The 17,932-nt window shown below is 37.9% G+C and overlaps 1 protein-coding gene across 2 annotated transcripts in view; it reads left to right on the top strand.

Annotated features, from left to right (window-relative positions):
• The window catches only part of GPC6 (glypican 6), a 1,192,747-nt gene that overhangs the window by 212,858 nt on the left and 961,957 nt on the right, over window positions 1–17,932 (top strand). The window lies entirely within an intron of this gene.

Here is a 17,932-nt window from a genome sequence, read left to right as displayed (position 1 = left end):
CCTTTGCTGTTGTGAATCTCAAAAATTATTTCTCCGGAGTCAAATCTGAACCCAGTGATCTAAATGAAATAGCTAAAAAGTTCCTTGTTAAGTAGGTTAGGAAGGAGGCAGTGGAAAAGGAATTAAACAAACTTGATTTTGAAAACTTATTTGATCTGATTTCTGGGGCAGTTTACCTGGCTTCTCTGAGCCTCTAAGGATTGTTGTAAAAATCTTAATTAAATAAGCCACAGACTGTACTGGTGATCAGGACATATGGAACTACAATTTTCTAACAAATTTTGCTTAGCTTTAAGAAAAATATGAAAATGGGGATGCTATTAAAGAAAAAAGCAGTATTGAGTAAATGAAATCAGGAGAAAGAGGGGCAGGGAGGAGAGTTGGGATGCTGGGCTGTGTTGGTTTAGAAGGATGAGGAACAGAACCATGTCATAGTCTTTGCCTTGTGTCCTACTCATATGTGGCATAAAACTTTATAAAATATAGTGATGTAATGCTGAACTGAATGCAAGAATACTAAGAAAGGTGTCTTCCAAGCAGAGAGATGGATTTGAACCTATGCAGTGAGTTAACAGTTCATACAGATGGTCGAGTTTGTGTCAGACTCCTAGCCTTTTAGCCTTGGGATGGCTACTATGCTTTAGTTTCCCCATCTATAAAATAAGGGAATAAAATGTACATGAAACTACAGGTTAAATGGAAGGAGTCCAATGCAGATTTCTATTCTACACTGCTTAAAATTCTTGTGCGATATCCAGGGACCTCCCTGGCTCTCCAAGTGGTATTGAGGTGTATTTCTGTTAGCTTGCCTCTGCCCATGCATATTATCTCTGACACTTCTTGTAGAGTGAGTTACAGGCCACAAAAGTAATGGCACAGAGCAAATCAGTACAAGAGGTAAATGGTCCTGTATTTTTTCTACCCAATTTCCATAAACCACAGTCTGTGTAATCTGATACTATGCCTAAAGCTCCTCAGTTTCCCTAGAACTTCAGCTTGCGAGACCTAGGAGTGTAACACATACAAAAGAACCTGGTGTATTTTTTGATGGAGTTAGTAGAAAAAGGATCTATAATCTGGGTGATAAAACACTGCCCTTTTATGAGAGAGAGGGACTGTGAGGAGTAGACGACAATGTTGAGTCACATAGATAAGATAATCCTTTAGAGTTAATAAGGGCAAACAAATTGGCAAGAATGCCTTGTGGGCAATGAGCAGTTGGAGAGATGAAATCTGCACAGGATTTTTTGTTTAGTTTGATCTTGTTAACATCTGTGCTGTTCTGGGGGTGAGAGTCACTGGCACTCAATCTGTCCAGGGCCTGGGTTATGGTTTTTGAAAAGCTGTAGATAATCTAATTCATCCCTGAGTCTGATTTAATGGGTAATTTTTTAATGATCTAAATTAAGGGTTTGTTACAACTGTGTGGTTGTTTGTAATCCAATGAGAAATGTACAGTGAGATTTGCATTTGGTAAAATATTGGCTAGCTCCTTGCAAATTTTGTTTCATAAGTCACTTTGGTAATTTTCACCAAGGATTTCTTTTTTGTTTATGTGTTTGTTTGGTTTGGCGTGTTCGTTTTGTTTTAAACTTCTAGCAACCTTGGTAGATGAACAACAGAAGGGTCAGTCTTACACTTGCCCTAAGCAGAGAAATTTGGTTTTAGTTTACCAGCAACTAAGAAGAGAGAAGAAACTGCTCCCATAAGGAATGTGGGCATACCTTTGAGAGATCCCTGATAGTACAAGATTGCCAATAAAATCTGAAAGCTCCCCTGCTCCTTGGGCTCTTCTTAATTCCTTAAACTTGCAAGTCCAGTCGTGAGTGGATGTAGGATTTGAGACAATTATAATGAAGTATAGCTTTTGAGACAAGGTAGGTACAGGGATCAAGTGGGGAGATTTTAAGCTCAAACGTTCTTGTATAAGCAGTTGTCCTCTTTGAACTGCAGACACCAGCAGACTTGGTTTGTAGGAATATAGACACAGACTGAGATGTTTATTTGTGGGTTGACATTGCATGTTTCCAGGATCTAGAATTGTTGGCTTCCTAATAACATCTGCATGTGTATCCAACTACGCACAGAAAGAAATGCACCCCCCGTGCAAATTACATGCCCAGAGGATCCTTGACCAGACATTATGTCATAATGTATGTTGTGTTGCTTAAGTAAATCCTGTTGATCAAGACTAATCAAACAGATTGCATGGATGTAACATAGAAACCAAGAGCTGACTATGTCAATTCCATATCAAAAATAGAATGGAAGCCCTAACCCCCATCAATCATGGAAACTAATATGAAAGTCAGAACACTCTGAAATACATACTAAGGAAATGTGTCATTGCAAATAAGACATTGAAACCATCTGCACATAATTGTCAGTGGTAAAAGTGAAAAGCAAGGCTTTGGATGTATTTGTGCTGTATGGACAATAAATCAGGCATTTTCTTGTACAATGCAATACTCTTCCCAGATCGCATTGAGTACATTGTGTACAATCCCACCACTGTATGATCGCAGGAATGAAATCTAAATTGATACGTATTAAACTTTTTCTAAAAACAGTTGACTGTTCTACCTGACAAGCAACATCAGGCTTTAATGTGAGTGGTATCGGAAGAGGAACTATAATGCTGGGTGTGGTTCTAGAAGACCCAAAGTATAAATAGAGGTTCCAAAAATCAGACCCTCTGATCTGTATACCTGTTTAAAAACATACCTTTTCTCTCCATATATATTGAGGGAGGGCTTTCTTTGTGAACTATGAGTTTACAATCATGAAAAGGCCCTTTGCACTCCAAAAGTTTGCTGTCTATCCATCAGGGATGATAGACATATCCACAGATTAGTATAATGCTACATAGCAATGGATTAAGTTCTGGAACAAAACTGCACCAAATGTACTAAAGAAGTTCAGAATAGGGATACTTCAGTTCAGAATGTGGAATTCAAATCTACAGTGTGTTCGGGTATAAGACTTTTGCACAAAAGCACCTGATTTTCATCCTTGTTTGACCATCACCTAGCTGTGTATGTTTGGCCCTCAGTTTCATCTTCTGTAAAATCATTATAATGACACATTCTACTTCATAAGTTTATTGTGAAAATTTAGTGAATGAATGTCCCAGAAGTGCTTGGTAAAATGCTTGGCACAATCCACAATTAACAATGGCCACTGTTATTTTGTGTGTATTGCAGTGTAGTATGACAAGTGTTTGTTGAGTCAGAGAATGGGTTAATAAATAATAATGCAGATGCTGCTTTTATGGCCAGATGATCTCTGGGAACATGATAGTCAAGACTGGGTGTTTCATATAAAAAGCTTCCTGAGGTGGGGCAAGATGGCAGACTGGTGAGCTGTATGTTTTAGTTACTCCTCCAGGAAAGTAGGTAAAAAGCCAGGAACTGCGTGGACTGGACACCACAGAGCAATCTGTCTTTGGGCATACTTCATACAACACTCATGAAAACGTGGAACTGCTGAGATCAGCGAAATCTGTAAGTTTTTGTGGCCAGGGGACCCGCGCCCCTCCCTGCCAGGCTCAGTCCCGGGGGAGGAGGGGCTGTCAGCTCCAGGAAGGAGAAGGGAGAATTGCAGTGGCTGCTCTTATCGGAAACTCATTCTACTGATTCAAACTCCAACCATAGATAGACTGAGACCAGACACCAGAGACTCTGAGAGCAGCCAGCCCAGCAGAGAGGAGACAGGCATAGAAAAAAAACAACACGAAAAAACTCCAAAATAAAAGCAGAGGATTTTTGGAGTTCTGGTGAACACAGAAAGGGGAAGGGCGGAGATCAGGCCTTGAGGCGCATATGCAAATCCCGAAGCAAGGCTGATCTCTCTGCCCTGTGCACCTTTCCTTAATGGCCCTGGTTGCTTTGTCTATTAGCATTTCAATAACCCATTAGATCTCTGAGGAGGGCCGTTTTTTTTTTTTTTTTTTTTAAATCCTTTTTGCTTTTTCTAAAACAATTACTCTAAGAAGCTCAATACAGAAAGCTTCAAAGAATTGAAATTTGGGCACGTCAAGTCAAGAGCAGAACTAAGAGAGCTCTGAGACAAAAGGCAATAATCCAGTGGCTGAGAAAATTCACTAAACAACACAACTTCCCAAGAAAAGGGGGGTGTCCGCTCACAGCCACCATCCTGGTGGACAGGAAACACTCCTGCCCATCGCCAGCCCCATAGCCCAGAGCTGCCCCAGACAACCCAGTGTGACGGAAGTGCTTCAAATAACAGGCACACACCACAAAACTGGGCGTGGACATTAGCCTTCCCTGCAACCTCAGCTGAATGTCCCAGAGCTGGGAAGGGGGAGCAGTGTGAATTAACAGAGCCCCATTCAGCCATCATTTGAGCAGACTGGGAGCCTCCCAACACAGCCCAGCAGCCCAGAACTGCCCTGGGGGGACGGCACTCACCTGTGACATAGCACAGTCATCCCTCAACAGAGGACCCGGGGTGCACAGCCTGGAAGAGGGGCCCACTTGCAAGTCTCAGGAGCCATACGCCAATACCAAAGACTTGTGGGTCAGTGGCAGAGACAAACTGTGGCAGGACTGAACTGAAGGATTAGACTATTGCAGTAGCTTTAAAACTCTAGGATCATCAGGGAGATTTGATTGTTAGGGCCACCCCCCCTCCCCGACTGCCCAGAAACACGCCCCACATACAGGGCAGGCAACACCAACTACACACGCAAGCTTGGTACACCAATTGGGCCCCACAAGACTCACTCCCCCACTCACCAAAAAGGCTAAGCAGGGGAGATCTGGCTTGTGGAGAACAGGTGGCTCGTGGACGCCACCTGCTGGTTAGTTAGAGAAAGTGTACTCCACGAAGCTGTAGATCTGATAAATTAGAGATAAGGACTTCAACTGGTCTACAAACCCTAAAAGAACCCTATCAAGTTCAGCAAATGCCACGAGGCCAAAAACAACAGAAAATTATAAAGCATATGAAAAAACCAGACGATATGGATAACCCAAGCCCAAGCACCCAAATCAAAAGACCAGAAGAGACACACCTAGAGCAGCTACTCAAAGAACTAAAGATGAACAATGAGACCCTAGTACGGGATATGAAGGAAATCAAGAAGACCCTAGAAGAGCATAAAGAAGACATTGCAAGACTAAATAAAAAAATGGATGATCTTATGGAAATTAAAGAAACTGTTGACCAAATTAAAAAGATTCTGGACACTCATAGTACAAGACTAGAGGAAGTTGAACAACGAATCAGTGACCTGGAAGATGACAGAATGGAAAATGAAAGCATAAAAGAAAGAATGGGGAAAAAAATTGAAAAACTCGAAATGGACCTCAGGGATATGATAGATAATATGAAACGTCCGAATATAAGACTCATTGGTGTCCCAGAAGGGGAAGAAAAGGGTAAAGGTCTAGGAAGAGTATTCAAAGAAATTGTTGGGGAAAACTTCCCAAATCTTCTAAACAACATAAATACACAAATCATAAATGCTCAGCGAACTCCAAATAGAATAAATCCAAAAAAACCCACTCCGAGACATATACTGATCACACTGTCAAACATAGAAGAGAAGGAGCAAGTTCTGAAAGCAGCAAGAGAAAAGCAATTCACCACATACAATGGAAACAGCATAAGGCTAAGTAGTGACTACTCAGCAGCCACCATGGAGGCGAGAAGGCAGTGGCACGATATATTTAAAATTCTGAGTGAGAGGAATTTCCAGCCAAGAATACTTTATCCAGCAAAGCTCTCCTTCAAATTTGAGGGAGAGCTTAAATTTTTCACAGACAAAGAAATGCTGAGAGAATTTGCTAACAAGAGACCTGCCCTACTGGAGATACTAAAGGGAGCCCTACAGACAGAGAAACAAAGACAGAACAGAGAGACTTGGAGAAAGGTTCAGTACTAAAGAGATTCGGTATGGGTACAATAAAGGATATTAATAGAGAGAGGGAAAAATATGGCAAACATAATCCAAAGGATAAGATGGCCGATTCAAGAAATGCCTTCACGGTTTTAACGTTGAATGTAAATGGATTAAACTCCCCAATTAAAAGATATAGATTCGCAGAATGGATCAAAAAAAATGAACCATCAATATGTTGCATACAAGAGACTCATCTTAGACACAGGGACACAAAGAAACTGAAAGTGAAAGGATGGAAAAAAATATTTCATGCAAGCTACAGCCAAAAGAAAGCAGGTGTAGCAATATTAATCTCAGATAAAATAGACTTCAAATGCAGGGATGTTTTGAGAGACAAAGAAGGCCACTACATACTAATAAAAGGGGCAATTCAGCAAGAAGAAATAACAATCGTAAATGTCTATGCACCCAATCAAGGTGCCACAAAATACATGAGAGAAACATTGGCAAAACTAAAGGAAGCAATTGATGTTTCCACAATAATTGTGGGAGACTTCAACACATCACTCTCTCCTATAGATAGATCAACCAGACAGAAGACCAACAAGGAAATTGAAAACCTAAACAATCTGATAAATGAATTAGATTTAACAGACATCTACAGGACATTACATCCCAAATCACCAGGATACACATACTTTTCTAGTGCTCACGGAACTTTCTCCAGAATAGATCATATGCTGGGACATAAAACAAGCCTCAATAAATTTAAAAAGATTGAAATGATTCAAAGCACATTCTCTGACCACAATGGAATACAATTAGAAGTCAATAACCATCAGAGACTTAGAAAATTCACAAATACCTGGAGGTTAAACAACACACTCCTAAACAATCAGTGGGTTAAAGAAGAAATAGCAAGAGAAATTGCTAAATATATAGAGACGAATGAAAATGAGAACACAACATACCAAAACCTATGGGATGCAGCAAAAGCAGTACTAAGGGGGAAATTTATAGCACTAAATGCATATATTAAAAAGGAAGAAAGAGCCAAAATCAAAGAACTAATGGATCAACTGAAGAAGCTAGAAAATGAACAGCAAACCAATCCTAAACCAAGTAGAAGAAAAGAAATAACAAGGATTAAAGCAGAAATAAATGACATAGAGAACAAAAAAACAATAGAAAGGATAAATATCACCAAAAGTTGGTTCTTTGAGAAGATCAACAAGATTGACAAGCCCCTAGCTAGACTGACAAAATCAAAAAGAGAGAAGACCCATATAAACAAAATAATGAATGAAAAAGGTGACATAACTGCAGATCCTGAAGAAATTAAAAAAATTATAAGAGGATATTATGAACAACTGTATGGCAACAAACTGGATAATGTAGAAGAAATGGACAATTTCCTGGAAACATATGAACAACCTAGACTGACCAGAGAAGAAATAGAAGACCTCAACCAACCCATCACAAGCAAAGAGATCCAATCAGTCATCAAAAATCTTCCCACAAATAAATGCCCAGGTCCAGATGGCTTCACAGGGGAATTCTACCAAACTTTCCAGAAAGAACTGACACCAATCTTACTCAAACTCTTTCAAAACATTGAAAAAAATGGAACACTACCTAACTCATTTTATGAAGCTAACATCAATCTAATACCAAAACCAGGCACAGATGCTACAAAAAAGGAAAACTACCGGCCAATCTCCCTAATGAATATAGATGCAAAAACCCTAAACAAAATACTTGCAAATCGAATCCAAAGACACATTAAAAAAATCATACACCATGACCAAGTGGGGTTCATTCCAGGCATGCAAGGATGGTTCAACATAAGAAAAACAATCAATGTATTACAACACATTAAAAACTCGAAAGGGAAAAATCAATTGATCATCTCAATAGATGCTGAAAAAGCATTTGACAAAATCCAACATCCCTTTTTGATAAAAACACTTCAAAAGGTAGGAATTGAAGGAAACTTCCTCAACATGATAAAGAGCATATATGAAAAACCCACAGCCAGCATAGTACTCAATGGTGAGAGACTGAAAGCCTTCCCTCTAAGATCAGGAACAAGACAAGGATGCCCGCTGTCACCACTGTTATTCAACATTGTGCTGGAAGTGCTAGCCAGGGCAATCCAGCAAGACAAAGAAATAAAAGGCATCCAAATTGGAAAAGAAGAAGTAAAACTGTCATTGTTTGCAGATGATATGATCTTATATCTAGAAAACCCTGAGAAATCAACGATACACCTACTAGAGCTAATAAACAAATTTAGCAAAGTAGCGGGATACAAGATTAATGCACATAAGTCAGTAATGTTTCTATATGCTAGAAATGAACAAACTGAAGAGACACTCAAGAAAAAGATACCGTTTTCAATAGCAACTAAAAAAATCAAGTACCTAGGAATAAACTTAACCAAAGATGTAAAAGACCTATACAAAGAAAACTACATAACTCTACTAAAAGAAATAGAAGGGGACCTTAAAAGATGGAAAAATATTCCATGTTCATGGATAGGAAGGCTAAATGTCATTAAGATGTCAATTCTACCCAAACTCATCTACAGATTCAATGCAATCCCAATCAAAATTCCAACAACCTACTTTGCAGACTTGGAAAAGCTAGTTATCAAATTTATTTGGAAAGGGAAGATGCCTCGAATTGCTAAAGACACTCTAAAAAAGAAAAACGAAGTGGGAGGACTTACACTCCCTGACTTTGAAGCTTATTATAAAGCCACAGTTGCCAAAACAGCATGGTACTGGCACAAAGATAGACATATAGATCAATGGAATCGAATTGAGAATTCAGAGATAGACCCTCAGATCTATGGCCGACTGATCTTTGATAAGGCCCCCAAAGTCACTGAACTGAGCCATAATGGTCTTTTCAACAAATGGGGCTGGGAGAGTTGGATATCCATATCCAAAAGAATGAAAGAGGACCCCTACCTCACCCCCTACACAAAAATTAACTCAAAATGGACCAAAGATCTCAATATAAAAGAAAGTACCATTAAACTCCTAGAAGATAATGTAGGAAAACATCTTCAAGACCTTGTATTAGGAGGCCACTTCCTAGACTTTACACCCAAAGCACAAGCAACAAAAGAGAAAATAGATAAATGGGAACTCCTCAAGCTTAGAAGTTTCTGCACCTCAAAGGAATTTCTCAAAAAGGTAAAGAGGCAGCCAACTCAATGGGAAAAAATTTTTGGAAACCATGTATCTGACAAAAGACTGATATCTTGCATATACAAAGAAATCCTACAACTCAATGACAATAGTACAGACAGCCCAATTATAAAATGGGCAAAAGATATGAAAAGACAGTTCTCTGAAGAGGAAATACAAATGGCCAAGAAACACATGAAAAAATGTTCAGCTTCACTAGCTATTAGAGAGATGCAAATTAAGACCACAATGAGATACCATCTAACACCGGTTAGAATGGCTGCCATTAAACAAACAGGAAACTACAAATGCTGGAGGGGATGTGGAGAAATTGGAACTCTTATTCATTGTTGGTGGGACTGTATAATGGTTCAGCCACTCTGGAAGTCAGTCTGGCAGTTCCTTAGAAAACTAGATATAGAGCTACCATTCGATCCAGCGATTGCACTTCTCGGTACATACCCGGAAGATCGGAAAGCAGTGACACGAACAGATATCTGCACGCCAATGTTCATAGCAGCATTATTCACAATTGCCAAGAGATGGAAACAACCCAAATGTCCTTCAACAGATGAGTGGATAAATAAAATGTGGTATATACACACGATGGAATACTACGCGGCAGTAAGAAGGAACGATCTGGTGAAACATATGACAACATGGATGAACCTTGAAGACATAATGCTGAGCGAAATAAGCCAGGCACAAAAAGAGAAATATTATATGCTACCACTAATGTGAACTTTGAAAAATGTAAAACAAATGGTTTATAATGTAGAATGTAGGGGAACTAGCAGTAGAGAGCAATTAAGGAAGGGGGAACAATAATCCAAGAAGAACAGATAAGCTATTTAACGTTCTGGGGATGCCCAGAAATGACTATGGTCTGTTAATTTCTGATGGATGTAGTAGGAACAAGTTCACTGAAATGTTGCTATATTATGTAACTTTCTTGGGGTAAAGTAGGAACATGTTGGAAGTTAAGCAGTTATCTTAGGTTAGTTGTCTTTTTCTTACTCCCTTGCTATGGTCTCTTTGAAATGTTCTTTTATTGTATCTTTGTTTTCTTTTTAACTTTTTTTTCATACAGTTGATTTGAAAAAAGAAGGGAAAGTTAAAAAAAAGAAAAAAGACAAACAAGGAAAAAAAAAAAAAAAGATGTAGTGCCCCCTTGAGGAGCCTGTGGAGAATGCAGGGGTATTCGCCTACCCCACCTCCATGGTTGCTAACATGACCACAGACATAGGGGACTGGTGGTTTGATGGGTTGAGCCCTCTACCATAAGTTTTACCCTTGGGAAGACGGTTGCTGCAAAGGAGAGGCTAGGCCTCCCTGTATTTGTGCCTAAGAGTCTCCTCCTGAATGCCTCTTTGTTGCTCAGATGTGGCCCTCTCTCTCTGGCTAAGCCAACTTGAAAGGTGAAATCACTGCCCTCCCCGCTACGTGGGATCAGACACCCAGGGAAGTGAATCTCCCTGGCAACGTGGAATATGACTCCCGGGGAGGAATGTAGACCCGGCATCGTGGGATGGAGAACATCTTCTTGACCAAAAGGGGGATGTGAAAGGAAATGAAATAAGCTTCAGTGGCAGAGAGATTCCAAAACGAGCCGAGAGATCACTCTGGTGGGCACTCTTATGCACACTTCAGACAACCTTTTTTAGGTTCTAAAGAATTGGGGTAGCTCGTGGTGGATACCTGAAACTATTAAACTACAACCCAGAACCCATGAATCTCGAAGACAGTTGTATAAAAATGTAGCTTATGAGGGGTGACAGTGGGATTGGGAATGCCATAAGGACCAAACTCCACTTTGTCTAGTTTATGGATGGATGTGTAGAAAAGTAGGGGAAGCAAACAAACAGACAAAGGTACCTAGTGTTCTTTTTTACTTCAATTGCTCTTTTTCACTCTAATTATTATTCTTGTTATTTTTGTGTGTGTGCTAATGAAGGTGTCAGGGATTGATTTAGGTGATGAATGTACAACTATGTAATGGTACTGTAAACAATCGAAAGTACAATTTGTTTTGTATGACTGCGTGGTATGTGAATAAATCTCAATAAAATGATGATTAAAAAAAAAAAAAAAAAAGCTTCCTAATAATCAGTTTCTTATTATCAGGGTCTTCTTTACAGTTGTTCTTTCTTCAACCACTTGAGTATTTTCATGCTTCCCTGTACTCTCTGCCACCGGCTGGAGAAGTATAAGTCATCGTTTTGTTTACCTCCTGAATTTCGGCTTCATGGTCACTTGTGCAGAGAAACCTTGGTGGAGAAGATGATGGGAATGATGGTTTTCTTGTATGGATTTCATTGTCTTGTTTCCTAATCGAAGTTTACGTTGTCTTTGCAAGAGAAGTGGAATGAAGTGGGATAGGAGTAACAAAGCAGAAATCATTTATCCATCAGAGAGGCATTAGGTGGCCTGAATGGCCAGGTGGAGATCAAGGAGACATTTTTAGGAAGTTGTATAGAAAAATTATGAGCATTGGAAATAAACCTTTCCTCTGAGAAGAAGGAGCAGGTTGGGACTAGAATAAATCCAGGACAGCTAACCAGGGACAAGGAAGTTTTCTGCTGGACAGAATGATCTGGATTTTAAAGAGGGAGGCAACTTGTGTTTGAGCAGGAAGAATATAGGAAGTAAAGATGTGAATTCTGCATGATGTTAGAGACCAGAAGGAAAGGGTCTTACTGGAGAGTAGGAAAAATAAATGGAGGGTCCCTATATTCAGCTTGAAAAGAGAGCATTTAATCTGATAAGCGAGAAGGATACATCAGAAGCTCCCAAGCAATGGAAAGAGAAAATAAAAAGCAGTTTAGGAAGATTATCCTAGCAGCATTGTGCACGTGCAATTGAGACAGGAAAACTCCAAGCAAGGAAACCAGTTAAATTGCTATTGCAGCAATCTTGGCTTTCAAGTGATGAGGTCCCAAGCTAGAAGGATACTGGTAGAAATGGCAAATACTCTGATTTAAGAGACTTTGGGAGTTTTGAAGGCTACACATGAAGCTTAAGGCAAATGAATTTTCCTTAGAATGACAATCTCTTCACTATATCAAGTTTTCTATCATCCTTCTCCCACTACTACCACCCCCACATACTACACAAATAAATTCCAAAGATGCGTGAGTTTTACAAAAATACATTTGTTTGTTGTTCACATGCCAAGATCTTACATCTGTGTGTTTCAGCATCTTACAGACTGGATATGCTCATGATTGCCATAAACATTTATTTCCTATCCTCGGCCATATTATAGATATGTATATAGATATACATGCGGTCCTATTATGAGAAAATATGACTCATCAGAACAATTTTTGAATTGCTGAAGTCTGGTTTTTTAATTTTTTCTTTTTAACCGCTTATTTAATAATGTTTCAATATTAACAACAATCAGCCAAACTTATTAATTCTTTATCTGATAGCTATATCTATGTAGAAATTAGATACTGATTTGTAATACTATGTTAGCATTTGAGTTTCAGCTGCTAATTATATCATTTGTATGTTGACCTTTTGAAGATTGCTTTAAGAGCTTTCTTCCAGACAAGTAGAAGCCTTTATGTTAACAACTGTTCAGACATAGCTTGATAAACAATATCTAAACAATACTTGTTAATTACAGAACCTAACTCTATCCCCATTCTTCTTATAGTTCAATTGTTTATCAGTAGATTCTTTTTACTTCTTTGCCTGTATTATATAAACAGCAAAATCAACCAAAAAAATCAGTTTTAATAATGTGAAACTATATCAGGATTTTATCATATTTTCAAACTTAAAAATGAATCATATCATAACACCTCTTAGGCTTTAATGTACTGGAATAGCTAGAAGTAAATACCTGAAATTACCAAACTCCAACCCAGCAGTCTGGACTCCTGAAGACAATTATATAATAATGTAGATTACAAGGGGTGACAGTGTGATTGTGAAGACCTTGTGGATCACACCCCCTTTATCTAGTGTATGGATGAGTGGAGGAATGGGGATAAAAACTAAAGGACAAATGGGGTGGGATGGGGGAATGATTTGGCTGTTCTTTTTTCACTTTTATTTTTTCTTGTTCTGGTTCTTTCTGATGTAAGGAAAATGTTCAGAGATAGATTGTGGTGATGAACGCATAACTATGTTATCATACTGTGGACTGTATATCATGGATGATTGTATGGTGTGTGAATGTATTTCAATAAAACTGAATTTAATAAAAAAAATGAATCATATCAGATTTAAGAGTTGCCTATGTTTATAAATCCTTATGAATGTGGTCTTTTGTCTGAGCTTTGCTATCATTAAAGCATTGTGAGATGCTGATTGGCCAAATAATAGCAAAGAAGTAGCTAAATAAGGAGTCGGGCTATGTTAAAAGAGTTAATTAGATTAAAAATTCTCACTGAATTCATGTAGACACAATTTGTTAAGCACCTACTAGGTGCTTACCACAGTGTTTGTCACTGAGGGACAAGAGGTGTATAATTCTGGTCTTTAAGGAATACACAACCTTTTGAAGGACCCAGTCATATTCACAACATACTTAATACAAGTCTGACTTAGGGATGCAATAACAAACATTTTATAAAGTACTAACAAAAACATAAGAAGGAAAAGATTTCAGTGGTAGGTTTAAAGGAGTTCAAGGATATAGCAGACTGAGGTTACTGATTTCACAGATGCTTGGTGTTTTCAGGGTCTGGGATGGAAAGTGTTTAGGAGAGAAATGGTAGGATGGAAGGCTGGGAGTATAAATTGGACTGAAATGTGAGTGATATTGTTTGATGATCTAAGGAGTTCAAATTTGATTCTGAAGGCAGTAGGGAAGTATCAGTGGCGTTTGATGAGAGGAGCTACCTTGTATCAGTACTGTAAAGCACAGGACTAAATATAATGTACAGCCAATGTGAAAAGAGAAAGCATTTAGAATAGCAGTAATAGTTATATACAGACATACCTTAGAGATACTGTGGACTCGGTTCCAGGCCACTGAAATAAAGTGAGTCACATGTTTTGTTTTGTTTGGTTTGGTTTGGTTTTGTTTCCGAGTGCATATACAAGTTATGTTTACACTGTACTCTGTCCACTAAGTATACAATAGCATTATGTCTAAAAAATGTACACACCTTAATAAAAAAATGCTTTATTGCTAAAAAGTGCTATCCATCCTCCAAGCCTTCAGTGAGTCATAATCTTTTTGCTGATGGAGGATCTTGCCTTGAAATTGATGGCTGCTGACTGATCAGGGTGGTGGTTGCTGAAGGTTGGGGTGGCTGTGGCAATTTTTAAAAATAAGACAGCAATGAAGTTTGCCACATTGATTGACTCTTCCTTTCATGAAAGACTTCTCTCTAGCATGTGATGCTGTTTGATAGCATTTTTTCCATAGAACTTCTTTGACAATTGGAGTCAATGTCAAACCCTGCTTCTGCTTTATCAATTAAGTTTATGTAATATTTTAAAAGCTTTATTGCCATTTCAACAATGTTCACAGCATTTTTCGACAGGAGGAGATTCCATCTCAAGAAACCACTCTTGGCTCATCCATAAGAATCAATTCCTTATCCATTAATTTTTATCATGACATTGCTGAAATTCAGTCAAATCTTCAGGCTCCACATCTAATTCTAGTTGTCTTGCAATTTCCACCACATCTACAGCTACTGCATTCACTGAAGTCTTGAAACTCTCAAAGTCATCCATGAGGGTCGGAATCAACTTCTTCCAAACTTGTTACTATTGATATTTTTATCCCCTCCCATGAATCGTGAATGTTCTTACTGGCATTTTCTAAGACAAAATCATTAGCTATAACAACTATAGCCTTACGGAAAGTATTTCATAAATCATAAGACTTGAAAATTGACTCCTTGATCCATGGGCTGCAGAATGGATGCCCTGTTAGCAGGCAGGAGGACAACATTAATCTTGTGGTACATCTCCACCAGAGCTCTTGGGTGACCAGGTGCATTGTCAATGAGCAGTAATATTTTGAAATGAATCTTTTCTTCCTGAACACTAGGTCTCAACAGTGGGCTTAAACTATTCAATAAACTATGCTTTAAACATATGTGCTGCCATCAGGTCTTGTTTTTCCATTTATAGAGCACAAGCAGAGTAGATTTAGCATCATTCTTAAGGGTCCTAGGTTAAATGATCATTGGCTTCAACATAAAGTCACCAGCTGCATTAGCTCCTAACAAGAGAGTAATCTTGTCCTTTGAAGCTTTGAAGCCGGGCATTGACTCCTCTTAGCTATGAAAGCCGTAGATAGCATTTCTTCCGGTAGAAAAGTGTTTCATCTACACTGAAAATTTGTTGTTTTGTGTAACCACCTTCATCAATGATCTTAGCAAGATCTGGGTAACTTGCTGCAGCTTCTACATCAACACTTGCTGCTTCACCTTGTGCTATTAGGTTATGGAGAGGGCTGCTTTCCTAAAACCTCATGAACCAACCTCTGCTAGCTTCAAAATTTTCTTCTTCAGCTTCCTCACCTCTCTTAGGCTTCATGGAATTGAAGAGAGTTAGGGCCTTGATTTAGATTAGGCTTTGGCTTAAAAGAATGTTTAGCTGGTTTGATCTTCTGTCCAGACCACTAAAATTTTCTCCATAACAGCGGTAAGGCTGCTTCACTTTCTTATCATTCATGTGTTCCCTGGAGGAGCACTTTTAATTTCCTACAAGAACTTTTTCATGGCATTCATCACTTGGCTAACTGTTTGGTGTGAGAGGCCTTGCTTTTAGCCTATCTCAACTTTGACAGGCATTCCTCACTAACTGTAATTATTTCCTGCTTTTGATTTAACGTGAGACATGTAATGCTGCCTTTTACTTGAACCTGTAGAGGCCATTGAGGGTTATTAATTGGCCTGATTTCAGTATTGTGTCTCAGGGAATAAGGAGGCCTGAGGAGAGGGAGAGGGATGGGGAACTGTGGTTGGTTGGTGGAGCAGTCAGAACATACAACACATTTATTGATTAAGTTCGCTATCTTATATCAGCATGGTTCATGATGCCCCAAAACAATTACAGTAGTAACATCAAAGATCTCTGATCACGGATCACCATAACAGATGAAGTAATAATAAAAAGTTTGAAACCCAAGATGTAACACAGAGACACAAAATGCACACATGCTGTTAGAAGCATGGTGCAAAGAGATTTGCTTGATACCGGATTGTATAAATCTTCAATTTGTAAACAAACAAACAAAAAATTCTGTATCTGCAAAGAGCCGTAAAGCAAAGCAGTATAAAACAAGGTAAACCTGTATGCTTGGAAGGTATTATGGATTTCATTTTCATTTATTGGTCATATATACAAAATTCTTTACTTCATTCTATTATTTTACAGCTTTTAAAAATTCTTTCAGATAATTATGAACATTTATTAGTGAATCACATAGTGATTTTGTTGAACTGTTAAAAATATCAAAATGTATTTTTAAAAGAATCTACAGCATAAAGTTTCCAATAAAAAGTCAAAACAAATCCCTTCTGTTTTTTGCTGTGAATTGGTGCTGAGTGGTAATGAAGACAAGAGAGCTATTCTGCTATCTAATTTCCAAGGTTCATTTTTATTATAAATTGAAAAATTAAACCATCATCACAAACATTGGCATGGCATGCCTACAATACAACCAAAGCAATTTATCTTTACAGTAATTAAAAAAAAAAAAAAGTCTGGTCTTCAGGACAGGAGCTGTCATAAAAGTTTAATTCAAAGCTTTGAATTTCACATTTTGGTTCTGGCAGCCAACGTAATTATTTCTATAAACTCACAATACATAAAATACAGGATGCCCATATACCACCCCACCACCAAAGATTGCATTGGTGTGGAACATTTGCTACAATTGATGATAGCACATTTGAATGGTTGTACTATTAATTAAAGTCCATGGTTTAACTTAGGATTCACTGTGTAGTGTATTTCCATGGATTTTATTTTTTAATTTTTATTCTGTTATCTTATATACAATCTAACATTTCCCCTTTTAATCATGTTCAGATATATTTTCAGTGCTGTTAATTGTATTCACAATGCTGTGCTATCATTACCACCATCTGTTACCAAAACAGTTTCCTTGTTCCAAGTAGGAACCCTGAACATTTTAAGCCTTAACTTTTAATATGTTTCCTACCCTATCTATGTAATAGTCTTTTCCACACATATTTATTTATTTCAAAATATGTATAATATTTTGGTATTGTAATGATTTTCAGGAAAAAGTATATGTATGCAGAATTTGTTACTGTTATTTCACTAAGTGTAGAATGTTCCATCTTTTAAAATTAAGACAACTGTATATTTAATATTTCATTCAAAATATGTGAATGTAACTTATTTTTATATACTCTACTAACTCTTTATATGACTATTTTTTAAGATTATTTGATTTCTTCTTATTGTGAACTTGAAGCAAATCTTTTTTCTATAATAAATCTACTTGTTATTTCAATTTGTATTTTCCTGAAGAGTTTTAGAGTATAGAGGATATTAGAGTAATGAGAAACAATATGCCATACATACATTTGAATTATAAAGAGATTTTTATGCTTTTTTCCCTACCCTTTTGTAGCCAGTCTATAGTGAATATAATCTTATCTTCAGGGAATATCCATCTGAGTCCATGTGACTTCATTTTCTTTAATGTGTTATAGGAAAAGCGTATATTTGAGCTCCAAATGCTGCCATATTCACCTCTCTTAAGTACCATTTCTGTATGTGATGTGCATATTAAACATAGACAGTAATTGCAGGTAAAACATGTTGAACACATCTAAGTCATTTCTGATATTTTCAGGGGGAGCAATAATTCAGTTCATCATTTAAGATGTTCTAACTTAACTACTTCAAGAGAAGC

Source organism: Choloepus didactylus, chromosome 12 (genome assembly GCF_015220235.1).
Source record: "Choloepus didactylus isolate mChoDid1 chromosome 12, mChoDid1.pri, whole genome shotgun sequence".
Classification (NCBI taxonomy): domain Eukaryota; kingdom Metazoa; phylum Chordata; class Mammalia; order Pilosa; family Megalonychidae; genus Choloepus; species Choloepus didactylus.
Note: the sequence above shows the minus strand (reverse complement) of the source record. Positions and strands in the feature narration are given on the sequence as shown.